This window comes from Athene cunicularia, assembly GCF_003259725.1.
Source record: "Athene cunicularia isolate RWA chromosome 28 unlocalized genomic scaffold, athCun1 chr28_part2, whole genome shotgun sequence".
NCBI classification, from domain to species: domain Eukaryota; kingdom Metazoa; phylum Chordata; class Aves; order Strigiformes; family Strigidae; genus Athene; species Athene cunicularia.
Window position 1 is genome coordinate 1,932,143 of NW_020799140.1, and position 19,395 is coordinate 1,951,537.

At 53.5% G+C, this 19,395-nt stretch overlaps 1 long non-coding RNA gene across 2 annotated transcripts; it reads left to right on the forward strand.

Moving 5' to 3' along the window:
* The first annotated feature begins 3,441 nt into the window (after window positions 1–3,441).
* Window positions 3,442–18,724, forward strand: LOC113489518. Of its 2 annotated transcripts, XR_003400047.1 has the most exons (4): window positions 3,442–3,701; window positions 5,177–5,266; window positions 15,770–16,021; window positions 17,742–18,724. It is a non-coding gene; the product is annotated as an uncharacterized LOC113489518 (long non-coding RNA). The 2 variants fall into 2 exon arrangements; XR_003400048.1 differs by lacking the exons at window positions 3,442–3,701; window positions 5,177–5,266 and adding an exon at window positions 7,503–7,559.
* Window positions 18,725–19,395: the final 671 nt, after the last annotated feature.

A 19,395-nucleotide genomic window follows, 5' to 3' on the forward strand; every position in this document is an offset into this window, starting at 1 on the left:
TCTCCTGGCTGCTGAGCTAGCACAGCCTCCGGTGCCTCCCCACTTTGATTCTCTTATTCAAGCAGCTCCTAGAAATCTCAGCTCGCCACATGACCCTGCTGCAGAGAGAGGGGTATCCTCCCTGTCCATGGGGCTGGAGGGGGCCTGGGGCTCCCCAGGGCAGAGTTGAGCACCCCTGGCCTGGCTGTGCTCCCCGGAGAGCTGCCACTGGCCACAGGGGCTGTTCGTTGCCTGGAGTGGGTTTCTGAGCTGAGGGTTGGAGATCAGAGGAGTGCCAGGCTACTGACAGCCAGCTGCTACTAAAAAGAATACACATAATATTCCAGAGTGTTTAACAGGGTATCTGTGTAAAAAAAAGCCTTTTTTTTTTTTTTCTCCTTGCTCCAGCAAACCCCATTTGATGTAAAATCGCTGATGGGAAAACTACTTGCTGCAGTTCTGAAGAAAAGAACTAACAGGATGGTTCAGGGATGGTATCATCTCAAAAGCTTCTCTAAGCCAGCAGCTGTGAAGAAAAGCCTAGACATGGCAAAACCCCATTGACTCCTGCCTCGAGGTAGCCGAGTCTCCCCCCCACCCCAGTCAGCAGCTTCCCGTGGTGGGCGGCTGCGCCAGCGTGCACCCGGCGCCAAGAGGATGTGCGAGACAGAGCACGCTTTGTGTCACGCCTGGCCCGGGCTTGCCTGGCGAGGAGAAACCCAGCAGGAACGTGCTGGGGTCTGACACACCACCTCAGTGGTGGTACTGGCCCTTTGGCCCATCCCGGGACTTGATGAGGAGCTGTGCTGGAGTCTCAGGACTGATGCCGTTCAGCCTTTCTGCTGTTTTGTTTTATTCCAGCTTTGTATCTCAGCACCTCCACCCTGACAGTGCTCCTCTCCTGCCCTGCCCGTACATCGTGCAGGGGAGAAGGTCGTACCCCACCACGAGTGGGGAAGCAGGAGGCGATCACAGTGCCCGGGGTGGTTGCAGGTTTGGTCAGCACACCTAGATGCCTTCAGGGTACTTTGCTTCAGGCTCGTTCCAAAGCCACAGAGGTTGGCCACTCATGGCAAGATCACCCCCAGAGTCACTTGGGGACACTGGCTTTTCTCACACCTACTTTCCAGGTGACGGGAAACAAAAGAACCCAAGATATTTAAAAGCAGGAAGCCAGATTCTGTAAACTGTCTAAAAATGTATCCTCCGGAGACAAGATTTTGCTTTGGCTCCAAGCCCAAAGGAACAATCAGTGCTAATGAAAGAGACAGAGCGAGGAAGCGATGGCAGCAAGGGGAGCGGGCTGTCCTACATCCCCCTGCCTGGGACACCCAGACCAGGTGGACACAGGGCCTCGGGATGGGGCTGTTGCTTGGGAGTTGGGATAAAATCATTTTAACTCATTAACCCTGCACATTTTTGGCTTGTAGCCCCAGTAACAGAATGAAATTCACAGAAGAGAAACAACTACCTGCGGATACTACCTGCTGGTGGCACTTGGGACACCAAAAAAATGTGTCTGGGCAGTCCAGGCCTTTTGTGGCAGGAGTCCTCACTTTTTCTAGCTTGCCCTACTCAAATCCTTTTACAAACCAGCTCTATTGCTACTGCTGGTGCTTTCTCGACTGATTTTTGGTAGCTGGGAATTGCAGGAGTAATGAGCTCTGCTGGTTTATTTCCTGAATGTTGTTTCCCCAAGACTGACACATAATCGATGAAACCAAAACCTTGGAGTGGCTCTTCACGCATGGTTGCTTTCTGCATCTCATCTGTAGGCACCTCATCTGCCCTCTGAGCCTGCCTCACCTGCACGCCGGCTGTCTCTGGGTGATTTATACCATCTATTCAGTGCAGACAGCTCATGAAAAATGTATTAATCCGCAACTGATCCCTGCCAGCTATCTGGTAAGTCCTGTTGGACTCGGAGCCTTCTGACTGGGTTCTGGGCCATCTTTAGAGGTGTGATGAGCAGATCAGCGATTCATGGGCTGTTGGCCAGGATCTCCCCCAGCAAAGATGTTGCTGGAGAGGGAGGAGAAGGTGTTTGAGCAGAGTGGGGTTTGGGAACATCTTCCCTTAAACCACAAATGACTTCTAGGGAAATCAACTCCCATGACTGGCCTTGGGGCAGACAACTTCTACCGAGATGGCTGCCAGGATCCCTCTGTGCAGGGGAGCCAGGCAAGGCCTGTCATTGCAGCTTGGGACAGAGAACAGATCCCAGAGACCACGGGCTGAGCAGCCAGGAAGCCCAGACAAGTGCTCTCCTGAGGCAGGCACTCACAGACATCCTCTCCCTTGTGACCAGACTCTTCCTGCCTCATGGATCCTATTTAAATCCCAGAAAAAGCCCTGGGAAAAATAATACCCCCGGTCAGTGGCTTGCTGAAGTAGAAAAGCCAAAGAGCTCCTGGGATCCAGGGGAAGGGTGTGAAGGCATCAGGGTCCTGTCTCACCGTGTTGGCTCTGGAGAGGGGTGGTGGGAAGCTCACCTCTGAAATGGCAGAGGCAAACGAGAATTCAGCAGGACGGGATGGAGGGCAGAGCTGCTGCTGTTGCTGCCTTTTTCAGCCTCTCACCTACTCTGTGCCTGAGCAGGGCTGCAGGGCGAGGGGGTGATGCTGGAAAGGGTGTAGGTTCTCTAAGTGGCACAAGTCATTTGCAGTTAGCACTGGGGAAACACTTAAAAAAATCTGGGAATCCTGGAGAAGGGGAAGAAGCGAGAGGACTGAAGAAGTGGGCTTTGACCCTCCCCAGGAATAATAACTCTTAGCCCAGACAAAACTCTGGGATAGTCTGTCTCCAGGCAGAACAGGGCAGCATGCTCTCCAGGACAAGCAGGCTCAGACTACACTTGGAGCCTGGTAGAGGGAATAAATGCTTTTTGATTTTGAGCAGTGTAGCCCCAGCACATGCAATGTCTGGACTCATGCAGTCTTGTCCAGAAAAACAGCCGAGAGACACGGCCAAGGCTGCAGGAGAGTCTGGCTCTGCTGGGGAAGTGGATGCTCCTCTCCCAGCACATGACAGTGTGCAGATGTGTTGATGCCACACCATCCATCCCTGGTGTCCACGTGCTCCTAACTTTCATAGATCTGCCAAAAACCTCAGATTAGTTTTTTTATCTGAAGAAGTGAGGGCAAGAATTGACTAGGATGAGTGTCTGTGTAGCAGCAGTCTAAACCCTCCAAATACAGCTGCTTTTCAACAGGAGCTCCCCAAATGCTTATCAAAGCATCTGATTTTAAAAATGAAATTTTTTTAGTTACCGGCTTTATTCTCACCTATTGAGTTTTGGAATAGATCAGCCAACTTTTGGATTACTTTTTTTTTCCCCTTAAATATTCAGAGAAGCTGTTTTCTCAAATGAAAGATTTTTTTTTTTTTTTAAACCAAGCCTTGAAAGCACAGAGGAAGAAAATGCAAATATTTTCATTCACAGTTTTTGTGGATGAAAAGTTTTTTTCCCTTGCTGCTGTCTTCGGCAGCCCTGTACTGAGTTACTTGAAAACCTGGGTCTTATTTAAAAAGCTCAGATGGGACCTGTTTTGAAAATCAATCTAATACTTACAGACTTTTCTTTGATTTCTCAGGAGTAAAGCCAAGTCAGCTTGCTGCAGGGAAGGAAGAAAACTCAGGATGAGCTTGTGTCTCTGGACTTTTTTTTTTTTTTTTAACCTGTCCTAAGTTGACGTCTCTAGATGCTGCACGCACCCAAAAAGGTGAGTTTTGACTCATCCTTATGCTTGATCCCACGTAAACATGTTTGGTTTTTATAGGTAGCAAGGAGCAAGCACAACAGCAATGCTCCTGCTGGTCTGTACAAACCCATTAATCGCTGGGATGGAGCTGGCTGGCTGTTAATTCACAACTAAAAGGCGCAGTGTAGCTGCACCATTCCCCTTGACAGTGCATGTAAACACCACAGCGCTCCCAGCTTTCCCATCCAGAGGGGAACGTGGGCCAAGCTGGCTGGGGGGGGGGGCCTCACCCTCTTTCCCTCCTATTTTCCATTTCCCTGGACCTAGTGTCATGTTAATTTTTGCACTCCCAAGGTTTGTCTTGGCACATGGCTCAAAGAGCAGGGAGGCCCAGAAGCTGAGCAAAGTGATTCTTTATGTAAACGAGTGCTGATTATAATTACACCACTATAATTACTGCTAAGCAAATAAACACTAAAGGGCAGCAGCATCCCCGAGGCACGCAGGGCTTATGCAACCTCTGCAAAACCCCGGGAGCAGCAGATCATGTGCGTTACCCCCGGGGGCTCACAGAAAAGGGGACAGACTTGGAGCAAATGCTTAATTTTTACAGCGTCCTGCTCTGGGTGAGCTGGGGTGACACGGGAGCTGCCTGAGGAGACATGGGGAATTGGGGAAGTGAAGCGTCTCTGTTTTGCAAAGTGAGGACACCTTTCTGCAAGGCAAAAGTCCTCTTTGCTCTTTTTCTGGATTGTTATGATCCGGGCAGATCTGCTGGGGGATCTCTGAGCCTTCTGGTGGAGCAGGCAGCGAGTTTCTCATCTCTGCCCTTCGCCTGCGAGGTTGCTGGGGATGGTGGGGCAGGAAGGCAGGGCATCGCTGAGGGATGCAGGACAGGGCCTGGCCCCTCGCCTGCACGTAGCCAGGTGGAGCAGCCCAGCCTGGCACCCACCCAAGCCCCCCCTCCGGCAGCATGGCCTCGCCGACAAAGGCCAGACCTTCATACCTTAGCAGGAGACATGGCTTTCACACTCATTTACTCTTTTAAGAGTAAATACTGGCTGTCTCATGCCTGGCAATGTGTTGGTGCTTGTTCTCCATCAGTTTGTGTGCTTTAAAAGTGGGCAGCACCCAGCAAAGCCACATGTTGGGAGTGACTGCAGTGTATATAAAACAATTCCCCCCTCCAGAGACACTCCTCGTGAGCTTTCCTGATGCCCCTATGACATGGTGGGGGTTAACACCAAGTCCAGGCAGGATTGTGGACCCAGGTGTGGGGGACAGGAGGCCTGGAAGGGCAGAGATCTGTCTCTGACTGTCCCCAGCATGCTGGGGTGGGGAAGGGGTCTGCAGGGAGAGATCTGGGGAGCCAAAAGAGGCTGGATGATGATGGGGGACGGGGAGGGGAGTTGGGGATGTGATCCGGAGAAGGGGGATGCAGCAGCGCTTGCTGGAGTTGCTGTTCTTCTATCTTCCTAAACCTGTTTTTTTTCCAGCCAGACTGAGACAACACTCTGCCAGAGGCCAAGAGAAAGGTTGGAGTGAAGCTGGGGAATACTCTCTGCAGTGGGACAGCTTGGGTGCAGGTACTGCTGTGGGGAGCATGTTGGGGATGCGCAGAGGAACCCATGGAGGGGAAATGGCCCGTGTCTGGAGTTCATATATCACATGGCCTTACCCCAAAGCAGCTAGGCTTTTGCCTAGCAAAGCTGTTTCTATCTCCCTAGAGTCTGGGAGCCATCCTCCGGGTATATACACAGCCAAGTAGTGCTCATCTACAGCAGAGAAAAGGTTCATCTTTAGCCTAAATCACGCTCCTCTCTCTCCACAGTCTCTCTGGCCTGCAAGGGTGTTTACATCCCTCCATCCTACCTCCTCAGTCCTTGATTTCCAGGCGAAAAAGTCCAGCTCCCATAGTCCTTGCCTGCAAGCTGGACACACTATTTCTTCTGACTCCAAGTTGCTCTTCATCCATCCCAGTTTCCCCAATATTTTTCTTGAGCACGAGTGACCACAACTGTTCATCCTGAGCCTTCCCAAGGACTCAGTCCCAGTTCTCCTACTGCTCTTTTCTCCTGAGCAAGCCTGTACCTGCTGCAGCCATGATCCTCCCTGTCTGCACACCTGCTCCATCGGCATGCAGGACAGGCTGCTGGAGATGGGAAGCAGCCGGCCCCACGCAGGAGACATGCTGGCAGAGCTGGGAACATCCAACTCCCCGCTGAGTGACAGTCCAGTGCTCCGAGCTGCTGTTACACCTCCATTCACTGCCTGCTGTGATTGCTTCCAGCCTTCGAACAGCGTTTCAGACAGCTGTTTGGTGGAAAATAGTTTCTTTTCCTCCTGGATTGCTGTGAATGCACCACATCGTAATTAAAAGCCAGTGAGTTGTGGGTACTGGAATCAGCACAGGCGTTTGCAGCCTGGCGGGCTGCTCGCCGGCTGGAGGCACGGCAAAGCACGAGGCTTCTGCTCTGCTTTATTTCACATGGCTTTCTGTAATAAAATCAGACTTCTAGTGCTAGCAAACCATCTGCTGCTTCCCAAAGGTCTGCAGGGGCATTAACTCCCTGTTTTACCCTCTGCAAAACCCCTGCTGTAGTCCTAAATGGTTTTGTGGTGGAGGGTTCGAGTCCTTCAGCTCTGTAGCTAAAGGAGTCCTGACTTTCACAGGTCAGCGTAGCTGCAGAGCCCTGGCGAGGCACTCGGGTGGGAGGAGGTTTGAGCCCTGGGAGGGGAAAAGGAGAAAATCATCAACAGGGAGGAAACATCTCCCTCCATCCCCTCTCCCCGCTGGCTTTGCTGCGATGCTGAGGCTCTCTGTTTCTCCTCAGGCTTCCCCCCACTTTACTGCTGAGGAGCTGTCTCCCAGTGACAACGGTGAGCGGATTAATTAATCTGCCTGTCAGCCCTTGGCAGCAAGACGCTCTGCCATGCCAGCTCTAATTAAACCAAACAAACCTACCTTTATCTCCAAACCTCGCCGCAGGCTGGGATAAGGCAGGAGGCCTCTGGGAGCTGAACTCAGACAGCTTCATCACACCCAAGAGCCTGGCACCCACCCCTGCTTCTCACTGAGCATGGAGGGGCTGGGGAAGGTGTTATCTCAGGTGTGCTGCCCCGAAAGGCAGGTCAGGAAAGGGAAAGGGGTGGGCTGGGGTGCTCCAGCCCCTCTGGTGACACCAGACCTCATGGGGGCTGTCAGCCCTCTGACAGATTTGATGCTGAATATCTTGCCTATGTCTTATGCCCAAGGCCAGGGATTTTTCCACTTCAGTCTCCACTCTTTCTAGCAAACCCTGGGTTGGGCTCAGGGCGATTGCTTGTCACGGGACTGCTCGTGGTCTCTCAGAATGGTCCTGAGTGAAACCTGGTACCTGTTGATGCTCCAAACGGTTGGAAAACAATATTTAAATCAGAAACACGTGGGGAAAAAAATGCAGGGATGAGACAACCCGCTGGTTGGGCACATGCTGTGCTCAGAGTCTGGTGCTGGTGTGGGGTGGCCCCCAGCCCTGGAGCTGCCCGCGCTGGGGGTGACTCTGCCTGTCTGTGCCCTGGGCCACCAGCCCCAGTTTCCCTGCAGCACGGCCCCTGGGCTGCGGTGAGTTGCTCGCCTTGCATTTCTGTTTCTCCTGGCAGAGGACGACTGATCTTACTTAGCTGAGGAAGGCTGATAAGAGCATTATCTGAAGGTATGGCCAGGATGAAGCAGTTGTTTGCAAGGCAATAGCCTTCTCCCACTTCCCTAACAACGGGGAAAGGCAAGGCTAAGCTAGAGTGGGTGTTATACAAATCCATGTACACATGGGCCTTCAGCCCGTGTTTTACCTGGGCGAGCATCCTTCACAAACTGTGCTGGTGGTCCTGTCCTTCCAGGTTTGGGTTGTTTTTTATTTTTTTTTTCTAGCTACATAGTTTGGGGAACTTTAATTGCTCTATGATTAAGTGACTTTTAATTTCCCTCTTGTCAAATGTAATCCCATTTGCTACTTCTTCTTTTCCTTTCTTTCTTTTTCTTTCCTCCTCCTGGAAATTAAATTAACATTCCATCTAATTACTCAGCCACTTCTCTAATTGCTGAGGGGACTGTGGTTGTTGTGCTCATTTAATTAATTGAGACCCGCAATGTTTAATGTAGAAGAGGATTTATTGGCTGTGGAGCCGGTGTGCAGGGCTTGTCTGGCAGGAGCAGCATGCTCTGCAGAGAGGGAGGTAGATGCTAGCCCAGAGGGCTAGGAAAGGCTGGATCTGAAATCCCTTTTTTGGAGTATAAATATGGAGCAAATTGCTTTCCCTGTTGGTTCAGTCGCCTGTCTGGGTGCGTTCTTTTTAATGGTATTTTAAAACACGTCTTGTCCAGACACCTTCCTACAGTCAGGAGAGATTTGCCCTCTGAAGGTGACCCCAGGGATGCTCATCTGTCCCTGCTGCAGCACCAGCAACCCCCACGCCCCACTGACCATCTCCCGGCGCCAGCAGCGATGGCCAAAGGGCGAGGAGCAGGAGCAGGACAGACTGGCCCGTGTGCCAGGATCCTGTGCCAGGATGGGGAAGCGGAGGGCTGGCCACACGTTGGGGTTTGTAGGCCCTGGGGGAAGACTCTGCTGGGAACAGAGGCACATTGAGGAAGGGAGATAACAGGCTCCTGCTGTGTTTGTCCTGGGGGCAGGTTGCTTTGGCTGTGGTCTGTGCTGGGGATTTAAGCAAATCCATTGTATTTTGCATTGCTGTTGACTTGGAGCACAAGTGCAGCCTGCTCCTGTGTCTTTTAAGGGCGGGCAGGATCTCAGGATCTCCCAGCTTTGCTTTTACACTTGAGGGTTCTTTAAATGCCTGCACCTCAGCTGCTAGAGACCTGCCTCAGGTCACTGAGTGTCACAGCCAGGACGTGGCTCAGTTCAGCTCAAAGGCTGGGTTATTCCTCCGTCACAACGCACAGGGTCCTTCTCTTTAGCTGCTTCACAGCTCTTTGGGGCAAAACCTGCCTCAGCACGTGCAGTGCAAGGCTCTGCTCTAAGCTGGTGCTTCCATATGTCACCATAATATCAACACTTTAAAAAAAACCCTAAGCCAGCCAACTGATCTGAATGTTTTATTTGCAGACCTGCCAGGCATCTGTAAATTCCAGGCATCCCCATTTCCGTGGCATGGGATTTTATAAGAGGCAGAACAGCTTTGAAGTGAACCCCCTCTGCCCCAGCAGCTCTCCCAGCACCGACAGCGGAGTCAAAAGCCTGGTTGTGCAGGCAGCTCCAGCTGCAAACCCTCAGCCAGAGCTGGAGCCGCACAGCAGGTCCGTAATGCAGGATGGCCACACGTTGAGACCAGCTACGTGCCTTTTAAAGGATTATACCCGGCTGGAATGTAATGGGGAGGGAGGGAGGAGTGAGCAGTGCTCCTGGGCTGAGCCCTCCTGGGCACGGCCACCAGCACCCAGGGGCAGGTGAGTCCTTCACGTGTTGCTTTGCCAGGAGGAATTGAACAGGTTCCCCAACACCCTCTCTTAGTGCTGAAGAGTGGATGTGGCCTGACAGGCTGCCAGGGCTGAGCCACAGGGTCCCCACGAGGATCTGTACTAAGGACGTGGATGGCTGTTGAATCTCTCTGGACCTGCAGCTCCCAACCTGAGCTCCCCAAACACCTCAGCTGGGCTGAGGGTGGTACAGACTGCCTGCACAAGGGCTGTTGCCCAGGCATTTGGCAAAAGGAATTCTGCAGCAGAAATGTTGGCTGGAGGGAGGCAACCCTTTGGTCTGTGCTGTGGCAGGACCTGAATGTTGGAGGATGTTTCTGTGATGCATTCCTGACCTGCATGAGGAGCCCTGCTCCAAACCAAGCTCTCTCCCTCCTACCACCAGCCACACACCAGCACCGTGGCTCCTGGTCACTGTTTCCAGGGAGTGGGACCTCTCCCTAGTCTTTGATTCTCAAAAATATGTGACTTTTCCCAAAGGAGCCCAGTCATCTCTTTCTATGTATGGCTAAATGGTCAGTCAGGCACTGGCAGCAGCTCCTTGCTTTGGCATTTCTTTACAAGCAAGCACAAAGCAACAGCTTTGGTATGAGATTTCTTTGCAAGGAGATAACAGTCCTGGAGCAACTCCTCACACATTCTGTAACAGATCCCTCCTCTCTAGTGTTTGTCTCGTTGTCAGTGACTGGGCTGTCTGATCAGGACTTGGGTTATTGCTATGGAAACGGGAGGAAGCAGGACCCAAAGCACCTCCTGGGCTGGTTTGACTGGCTTGGGCTCGGCGCCGTTCTTTGAGACGTTTCCTATTAGGCTGGTGAGAGTGATGCTAACACAGTCCTCCTTGGAGAGCACATGTCGTGGAGATTAGGCTATTGTGTTCGACAGCATTGAGGGCATTAGATAAATCTGTCTGTGAGAGTGGCCCCTCCTCTGCTTTCCCTGGGCAGTGCCAGGACAATGTCCTTACGCTGCTCCCTGTGCCACCAACGCTGATCCTGTTGCAGTGGTTGCAGTCGCGGTGGTTGACTCGCACCCCCAAGCCCATGACTGCAGGTGAGTCTATGAGGCCGAGGTCTGAGGCTGCTGGTGTCCAAAGAGATATTATCTAAAGCTCTTCCTCTCCCCTGGATGTGCCTGAGGGTCACAGACCTGTCTTCTCTGCCTCTGCTTTGCTGTGGTTCCAGCACCAGAGATGAAGCTGCAAGACCAGATCCCCAGGGTCCCCGTGGCTGTGGGTGCCTGGTGGCATAAGGACTGTTCCCAGTGGGGGACCTCCAGTAAGGAGCCCACGTGCAGCTGGGCCATTTCTTGTGGCATTGTAAGAGCTCAGGTCCTTGTCAGTGTGTGGGCTGCTGAAGCTCTGAGCATCCCTGTTCTGCCAGGGTGGGCGATGAAACAAGATTGCTTGTGGTACCTGGTACCCTGAGGTGTGCTGGCCGGTCAGCTCAGTGTCTTCCAGAGCCAGGCACCTCTACCTGTCCACAATTATTTTGGAAAAGTCCTCAGGAAGGCAGGCTCTGCTCTATATCCCAAGGATCCTGCTCCTTGTGCATCAGCATTCATCCCCTTCCCTTCCCAGACAAATACAGCTCCAAGACGAGTATCACTCGCCTCTGAGAAAACGAAGGCAGTTTGACTACAGGGCTTAAATCCGGTGTAAAATGTACTAGGATCTGACTGCTGATGGGGAACATCTGGTCTGTGACCTTCACGCCTAAGGAGGTGTGAAACAACTCTTTGGAGATAGCTCAGCAGCAGGCAGGATGCTTTATAGTGGCTCATTATTGCTCAGGAGCGGAGCCCTGGGCAAGGTCCTGGAGACCCCTGGGGATTGCTGGGGGCTGCCCACTGTGGCTCGGCGGTGGTCGTGGTGGTCCAAGCTCAGGTGGAATTGGGAGAAATGCAGGTGTCTGGGGCAGTGCTGCTGCCAGGCAGCGAGACAGACCCCACGGCAGCACCGGCGACGTGACGGCACTTCTCGCTTCAATTCTCAACAACCCTGCTCAGCCCCTGAGGAGCGACCCGCGTGGCTGGTGTCCCCCAGCAGCTCCGTGTCCCGACCCCTTCCAAGTGTCCCATCAGACCCATGTTACAGGGAGAAGTGAGGGACAAGAGTCCGTGCTGCTGGAAACCACATCTGTCCTCCTGCCTGCCCATCGCTGCCCAGCCCGCAGCTGCAACTCGCTTTTGGGAGTGCGGTTTATTGCAACTCGAACTTTTAATCTGTTAATAATCTGACATTTACTCGAAGAAAGGAGGTAGATATGGAAAAAGGCAAAGCCACCGCTCTTCTGCTGCACAGCATGTGCCCAAAGCAAGAGGAAAAAGGGCTCATAAAAATATGATTAGATTTACTCTGCCTCATTTCAAACCAGAGCATGCTCATAATTCACAGTGACAGAGGAGGGTTCACCAGGCGGAGACCCCACTGATAGACGTTTCAGTAACCACTTTCAATTAGGAATTTCTTGGCGGGTTCCCAACTTTGTGTCAAACTCTTCTGGGCTGCGTTTTGGCCGGGTCAGCTTCATATGTGTAATTGAGTCCCTGCTGAGCCGCGAGGCGGGAGGGTTGCCTTTGCTCGCGGAAGAGGTGGAGAACTGTCCCTGACAGCCTGTGAAGGAGGAGCATTTCACACCCAGAATAGAAAACTGCCTTCTAGCTGAATTGTTCCATTAAAAAAAAAAAAAGTTTTTTTTTTTGAAATCACTGGATTTGGGTTTAAAAGAAAATAGTTTTTCAACATATATGCCAAATGAAAAAATAAGATTCATCCAAGGTGTCCCTCTCGCACCTCTCCGGGCCAAGATCCGGCCGTCCTTGGGCTGGTGTGGCCAAGGTGAGGCAGCTCGAGCGCAGGGACTGGCACAACTGCTGCATCGTGCCGTGTCTCCCAGCACTGCGGGAGCACTGGGCAGCCCCTGCCCATGGCTCTCCCAGCTCTTACTCCCGGCAGGCTGGGATGTGGCTGAGCTGGAGCAGCCTCTCGCCTTAGCTCTGCTTCAGCATCCGCTGAAAAATTTTAAAGCGTATTTTATGGCAGGCAGATCTGGCCTGAAGCCTTTTTCCTTCCTTGGAGATTTCAATGAGAAAGTCATTATTTTGCTGATTTTTGTTGACACTCTGTGTAAGAGTTGCCATGGCTCTCGCCCGGCACACCTCTCCTGGCCGGGAAGTCGGGGGACTGGGACGGGGAAGGCGCAAGGCTGCTGCCATCGCCGGCCAGGGCCAGGTGGGGACGCGGGGTGCCCAGGGACCTACCGGGGTGCAGACACCTCTGCAGCCGTGCCTGGTCCCCAGCACCATGGGCAACAAGTGTGCCCTGTGTTCTTGTTTCACCCCTCTCTTACTGTGATGCATTTTGCCATTTCCCAAGCTCTTTCACACCATTTTACCACAAATCCCGCATTTTTTTTTTCCATATCTTTTCCCAGACAGGACTCTGGGTATCCTGAGCATGCTGAAGTTTCACAGCCCATTAGGAGAAGGGAACGATGTCCCCACCAGCCGGGTTCACCCCTCTGGGCTGCAGAGAGTGAATTAGGAGCGGGCTGGGAGCGGGGCTGCAGCCTCCAGCGAGGACGGGACGGCTCAGGACGCAGCCAGCGGCGCTGCCGTGCTGGGCCCCGACCTCGGGTGGCTGCTGCTCTGTGGCTGCCTGTCCCGGGGGACCACCCAGGGTGGGTGTTTGCTGCTCTCAGAGGGACCGTTCTCCTCATACGGGATCTGTGGCCCACGGGGCAGCCCCTTAAACCCCCCTCTGCCCCTGGCACTGCTTAGCACCCTCCTTAATTAATTTTGCAGACTACACAGCCGGTTTTGATGAAAAACATCCCACAAAAAGCCAATGAGCAGTCACCGAGCAACACTGCGGCCTCTTTTAATGATATTTTCTTTGTGGTTTTGGTTTGGAATATCTTAAATGAAGAAAGAAGTCCCCCTCTTGGACTGAAATTATTTGACTTTATCCCTTCATTTTCTTGCATTCCTAAATGCTCAGCTCCGCTACCTAGGGCTCAGGAGGGGTTTTCAATTGGCCGTAGCAGGGCTAGGATGATGACCTCTTTACCTGTTTCCTTCCTACCATCTTCTGCACCGTCCTTACTTGTGCTACCACTGATGCATCCACATCCCCAATTCCTTTTCCCCGTGGCATTTGGGTTTTACAGGGGGGCCATGCCCAGCTCGCCTCTCCTGTGGCTGTTTGCAGCAAGCATGGGAGAAGCACTGCTGTAAACAAGACGGATTTGTCCCATCTCAAGCTGGGACATGGCATTCATGTTCACCAGCACTTTTACCGGGTGTAATCTTACAGTCACATCCTCTGCAGAAGGTGTTTTATCCAGCACGGTATCTAAGAGCCCGCCCCAGGCACAGTCCTTCCAGTTCGGTTGTATTTTATCTGTGGAGCTCCGTAAAGATTTTGTTCCGTCATCCTGGAATTTTTATGACTCCTTTGTGTGTATATAATGTGATTGCCCTGGAACGGAGAGAAATTAATCATCATTCCTTTGTTAGTTTTCAGGAATTTTTAATGTCTATGTTTTTGTTCTTCTGTCATGTCCAAATGTGGGGTCCATGGGCTATTTGACATTTAAAATGACTTAATTGCTTAGATTTTTCCCTCTCAGTGTTTATGGACACTTGTTCGTAGTATTTTGTGTGTAACATTATGCACCATGTATTTTCTGGCTGCTTCCAATTTTTCACTTCATCCCAGTGGTTCACAACATCTCCTCCTGCTATAGACCACACCTCTGACCTCCATCATCTGCCAGCGGGTCGATGGGACGACCGAGGCTGCGAGACGTGGCCTAGAGCAACCTCCACCTGCGGCTCATCCCTCCCCGGGTCAGATGATGTGGGATCCAGGGCCTTTAGTGGCTTTTTTTAAGATGTCTGCCTAAGGAAGACATCCGAGGTGTCGTGTCTTGGGTACCTGTTCTCCAGCCAGGCTCTAGGTGCCACGTGGGATCAGGGCGAGGTGCCCCTGGGATCTGGTAGCAGCCAGTCTTGGCCCCAAGCCTGGGAGCAGGCTCACTCCGCAGCTCTCCTCTGCCAGATCTCTCATTTTGGGGGATTACTGCCTTTTTCACAGATCGCCATCCTTTGCAGTGGGCAGACTGCCTGGGTGCTGCTCCTGCCTGTGCCTCCCCCTCCTCCTGCATGCAGGTCTGTTCTGGGTAACCCTGCTCGCTGCGTCCCGGGTCTGTGCTGGGAAGGTTTGTGGCACAGGGACAGGCACAACCTCCTCCACGAGCCAGAGGCTCCCAGTTACCGTCTGGATTCCACTGCCCCTTGATTTTTAGGCAGAAAGTGCTGGTACCAACCCTGTTAGATACGGCGGGGTGAGGTGTGGGGACAGGCAGGCACTGCAGACAGAGTGACATTTGGGTTCTTGGTAAACACTGCAGGATAGATGGGAGCAATGTATCACTAACCATATTACACACGTCATTAGGAAAATGTTAGTTAAACCAAAAGATGCAAATTGTACCAGGCTGTGCTTCCTGAGCACTCTGCAAAGCCTCTGCAACGTCATGTGCTTTTGCTGTGGCTCTGTAATGCCTTCGACGCTTTCTTGGGCACGTTTGCTCCTGATCCATTGAGACTGTTTTGCATTAAATTGTTTGTTTAGCAGCTACTGGGTTTTTGGCAGGACAGCTGTTGCCTTCTGCGGGCTGCGGAGCAGGAGAGTGTCATGAAATGCTGCTTTGCAGAGCAGCCAGGCGCAGCAAGGTGAACCCTTCCTCGTTTCAGAGAGAAGCGCGGCAGCACCCATCGCTGCTGCCGCCCCACCAGACCCACCATCTCGCAGCACCCTGTGGGCTCGGGCCCGGTGGTCTTTGTGGTGGGGGCACCTCTGGGGCTCCTGCTGGGGCCATGGGGACCTGTGACAGCCACGGGCCAGGCTCCGTAGACCCCTCCTGGGAAGATCTCCTCATGGGACAAGGTCACCCAGATCCCAGACCCGCAGCGAAACCCTCCAGACCCCGATGCGCGCTAAGGAAAACAGTCCCAGCATATTAATACTTGCAAAAACAAACACTAGGAAGAGAGAAGGAATGAACCAGCCATTCAGGGAGCACTAAGCCTCTCCTCTCCAGATCTCCGATCTCTCCATGTCCTGTGGCCGTTGTCTCCCTGCACACCCCACGCCAAGAGCAGCTTCTGCAAATGTCTTCAGCTGCGCCCTAGGCGGTCTGTCCCAGCATGGCTTGCTTTAGAAGGGGCACCTACACACCTCCCCAAAACAGCTTTGCCTCTTTTTTCTGGTCTCTTCAGCGTGTCCAGCACTCACGTTGCAACACAACATCCTGGTTTCCAACAGGGCGAAGCTCTGCTTGGATGGGGAGCGCAGAGAGGAGCCACAACCAAGGGAGACATGGCACAGCCACGGGAGGTGCTGCAGCATCAGCAGCTCAGCGTGCCTCCTGCGGCCTTGCAAGGGTTCTCACCTCTCCTTCGCAATTGTATTTTATTTTATTTTTTTTTAATTTAAGGAGAAGCCAATCACTGATTTTAGGTGGTTCCTGAGCATAGCAAGTACAATCAGGCTAACATCGCGTTAGCCCCGGCGTGCACGTTAGTGCTGTTCTTCCTCCACACTTAGGAAGAGGAGGTGGCACAAATGAGCTGTGTTCACCTGCTCGCCCTCGCATCGTTCCTGGTACTGGCTCCTGCAGAGAGACCCTCTGGGGGTGTCCCTGGGTGTGCAATCCACCGTGGGACTGGCGTGGCAGGTCCAGACTGACAGCAGCAGCAGCAGGGGAGGGAGTGAAGGAAATCCCAACACCCATGGTAGAGAAAGCAGCCGGTGAGCAGCGCAGAGAGCCGTGCCCTGTAGCCCATCCTTCATCCTAAGGTAACGCTTCGACAGAGTTACCTGCTGAACTGGGAGGGCATTCCGGGGCTGGTGGGGTGGTGGAGGTCAGAAGGGACATCTGGAGGTGATGGATCCGAACTCCTGTGCAGGGCAGGGCCTCGCTTAGTTACTCAGGGCTTTGCCCTGAGGAGTTTGGACTGTCTCCACAATCTCCCAGCCTCTCCAGGAACCAGCCCAGAAGGTGAGTGAGGCTGCCTAAGGGCGAGTTAGCCCTGCCTCCAGCGCCTGCCTGGGCCCTGAGAGACACCTGGAGATGGAGGGGCCCAGGTCCACGGCTGCCTGACCGCAGCTCTGCCTGCTGTGAGGACAAAGGACCTGCTCCCCAAGGGCCGAGCAGGCAGGAGTCGGGGGGTTCAGCCCCTCCACGCAGGAGCCTGTGGGGTGAAAGCCAGGGGTGAGCGTATCCCCAGCACGAGCCACCAGCGCAGCACAGCACAGTGCAGGGGTGATGGGGAGCACTGGGAGGCTACCTCCACCCCAGTCTGCATCTGCACATTTAAGGGTGTTCAAAGGGTATTTAACGGTGTTTAGGTACGTTTAAGAGCTCACCCTTCTCCCTGGGACTAGCACAGGCAAGGGAGCCCACATGCTCCTCCAGCAGAGTGTCCCCAAAGCTGCCCCGAGGTGGGTGGCACAGCTGGAGCTGGAGGGGACCCACAGTCTCCCTGCCTGCCACCCCGGGGTGCCCCTGGGTGCCACCGCTCGGGATTTGCTGAAGGAGGAGTTGCTGCGTGCAGTGAGTTGTGAGCATCCTCAGCTGCCAGCGGTGTGAGAGCAGCCCCCTGCTCGCCAGGCTGCGTCAGGGACGAGCCACCACGCTGACATGCGCCCACCCCACGTCCTGCTCCGACACCCCTGGCGCTGGTGCCGTCGGGCAGCGTCCTGAGATGAGGAGATGAAGGCCTTTGTGCAGCAGTATCCCTCCGGATCTGCACTGGAGATGCGTGGGGGAGGCCTGAAAATGCTTTCGAGCCCCAGCCCCGCAAGAGGGGTCCTGGAGGCGCACAGCTGGATGAAAGCAGACACATCTGGGTTGTGTTCCACGCTCGGTTCTGGCCCCGCTGCTGGGGCTGGGCTCCCTCCTCCCTGCTCCAGGCTGCTCCGTCCCCTCCCGCCGTGGCCAGAGGACTTTTGGAGGCAGAGGTGGGCTCTCTCCCCCTCAGATATAGAGCCACGGCTGCGGCCCCAGGTGTCATGGCCAGAAGAGTTCTGTGGTGCTGTGTCACCCCATTTTGAACGTTGGGGATTTTTTTTTTTTCCTTTTTGTTGATTCAATCCGAGCGTGGCTCGTGTGCTCACAGCCCTCACTGCTTGTTGCCCAGAGCACGGGCACCACACCGCTCTCCTCCCGGGGCAGCGGGCAGAGCCAGCGGCTCCCACTCAGGCTGGGTCCAGCCCCAAACCATCTCACGGGGTCGGGGGGGACGTTCCTCCTGCTCCGCTCCGGGTCAGACCCGCCATCCCCAGCAGACAGTGTCAGTTTAGCTTTAATCTGGCCCCAAACCCAAGCAAGTCTCCCCCATCCAAGCTACCTCCCCGCCTGTCAGTCAATCAGCTTGACTTGTTGTTTGCTTCACGGTGCTTTTCCACAAACATCGGTATAAACAGGATTTCTCTCTGCAGTTTTTCCGGTCGGACCCCTTCTAATTTGGAATCTTTGTTTGTTTGTTTGTTCTGTGAAATTTGTAATGGTTTCCAGGAAAGCTGAAACATTTCCAGCCCACAGCGAGGTGCCTGGGGTGCCCCAGCTGGGACGCACGTGCCTTCCTCCCCCGGCACCCCGGCCGGCACACGCCGCCTGCCCCGACCTGCACCCCTCCCGACTTACACAAGAGCAAACGGAAAACACGGATCACATTTCTCCTAAAACCTGCCACGAAACAAACCCGATGCCACTTTTGGGGAGCTGGAGAAAGGGAGGGTTTAAAATGAAACGTTTCTGTACGATGAGAGGGTTTAAGTGAAATGTTTCTGTACGATGGAAAGATCATTAAGCCGAGCTTTGCAGCGATGTCTGTCCGCACCTATTGCCAGGTTCTCACATCAGAAAGCTTCACCCAGCTCTAAATCTGGGACTAGAGCATCCGCTGATGCTTGCAAAGAGGCTACAAGAGAGCACAGAGAGGTAGGGGCTGTCTGTACCCACAAGCTGGCTGTTAACTCTGAAGACTAATGACGTCAGGGCAAACAACAGCAAGAACGATCTTGTTTCTAAAGAAGCCTACAAGAAAGATGATACATTCCCTTTCTTTTTGTAAACTAAAGTGCCTTTCTGTGTTCATCCCTGAAGTGACTGCCACTACCCACCTGCAAGGAGCAATGGGGATACTTAAATCAGCCCCACCAGCCCCGTGGTGAGGTTATGGGGATGAATGAGGCTGGGGTCGTGTCTGTCCCGTTAGGAGACGGCTGACAAGTGGAAGAGATGAAGCAGAGGGATGTCCCCGGCTCTTTGGAGCAGCCCCACCAAGGCCCCGAGGTGCACAAGCAGCAGCTGTGGGGGCTGCCATGGCCCCTCTCACCAAGGGGTTCGGTCGCCCCCAGCCGGGGCCACCCCGGGGTGGCCAGAACAACCCCTCTGGTCTTGTCTCCCTCAGACAGCAGCACTTCAAGCATGCAGAGTCCCAGATTTGCCTTAAATCAGAAATTGTTTCTTGTGGGATTTAAATTCCTTGACATTGCTCTCTGTATAGCTGACCTGGATTTATTTATTATTAGAAATAACTTTGCCATATTAGAGCATCACTGCAGCCAGGGCCGGCGACAGGAGCTTGGAGCTTGGGCTGTTTGTCACCCCGGTGCCTCATTGTCCCCAACCCTGTCCGAGCCTGCGTGGCCGGGACGGATTGTGGGGATCCCTCACGGCTGGGAGGGACCAACATCTCCAGGCAGCAACAAACTGGTCCCGTCTCCTCTGCAAACCAAGAAGTTGCCAGAGAAAAGAAACCTTTGGGATGGAGCAATACAACTGAAAACCACTTTGCACATGAAGAACATCGGGTTTTAACCGATAAAGCAGAACTTGGTATAATAAAAATCTTTTGGGGAATGTGATGTGCTCCAGGGGTTTTTAACGTTGACCAACATAAGCCATAAAGTTTCAGTTTACCTGAAGGCACCTTTTTTTTTTTTTTTTTTTTTTTTTGATCAGGACTTCAGGCACCTCCGGCAAAGAGCCGTGCAGCCCGGCTCAAGTCTGCGCTTTACCGGCCACGGGGAGAGGCGACCGCGGGTGCAAGGTGGGCGAGTCCGATCTAACTATTTAGTTCTGACACAGAAAAGCGCAAACCCACCCCTCGACTCCAGACAACTCGTTCCACGCGTGCCCCAGCCCGTCCCCTGTCTTGGGGGGG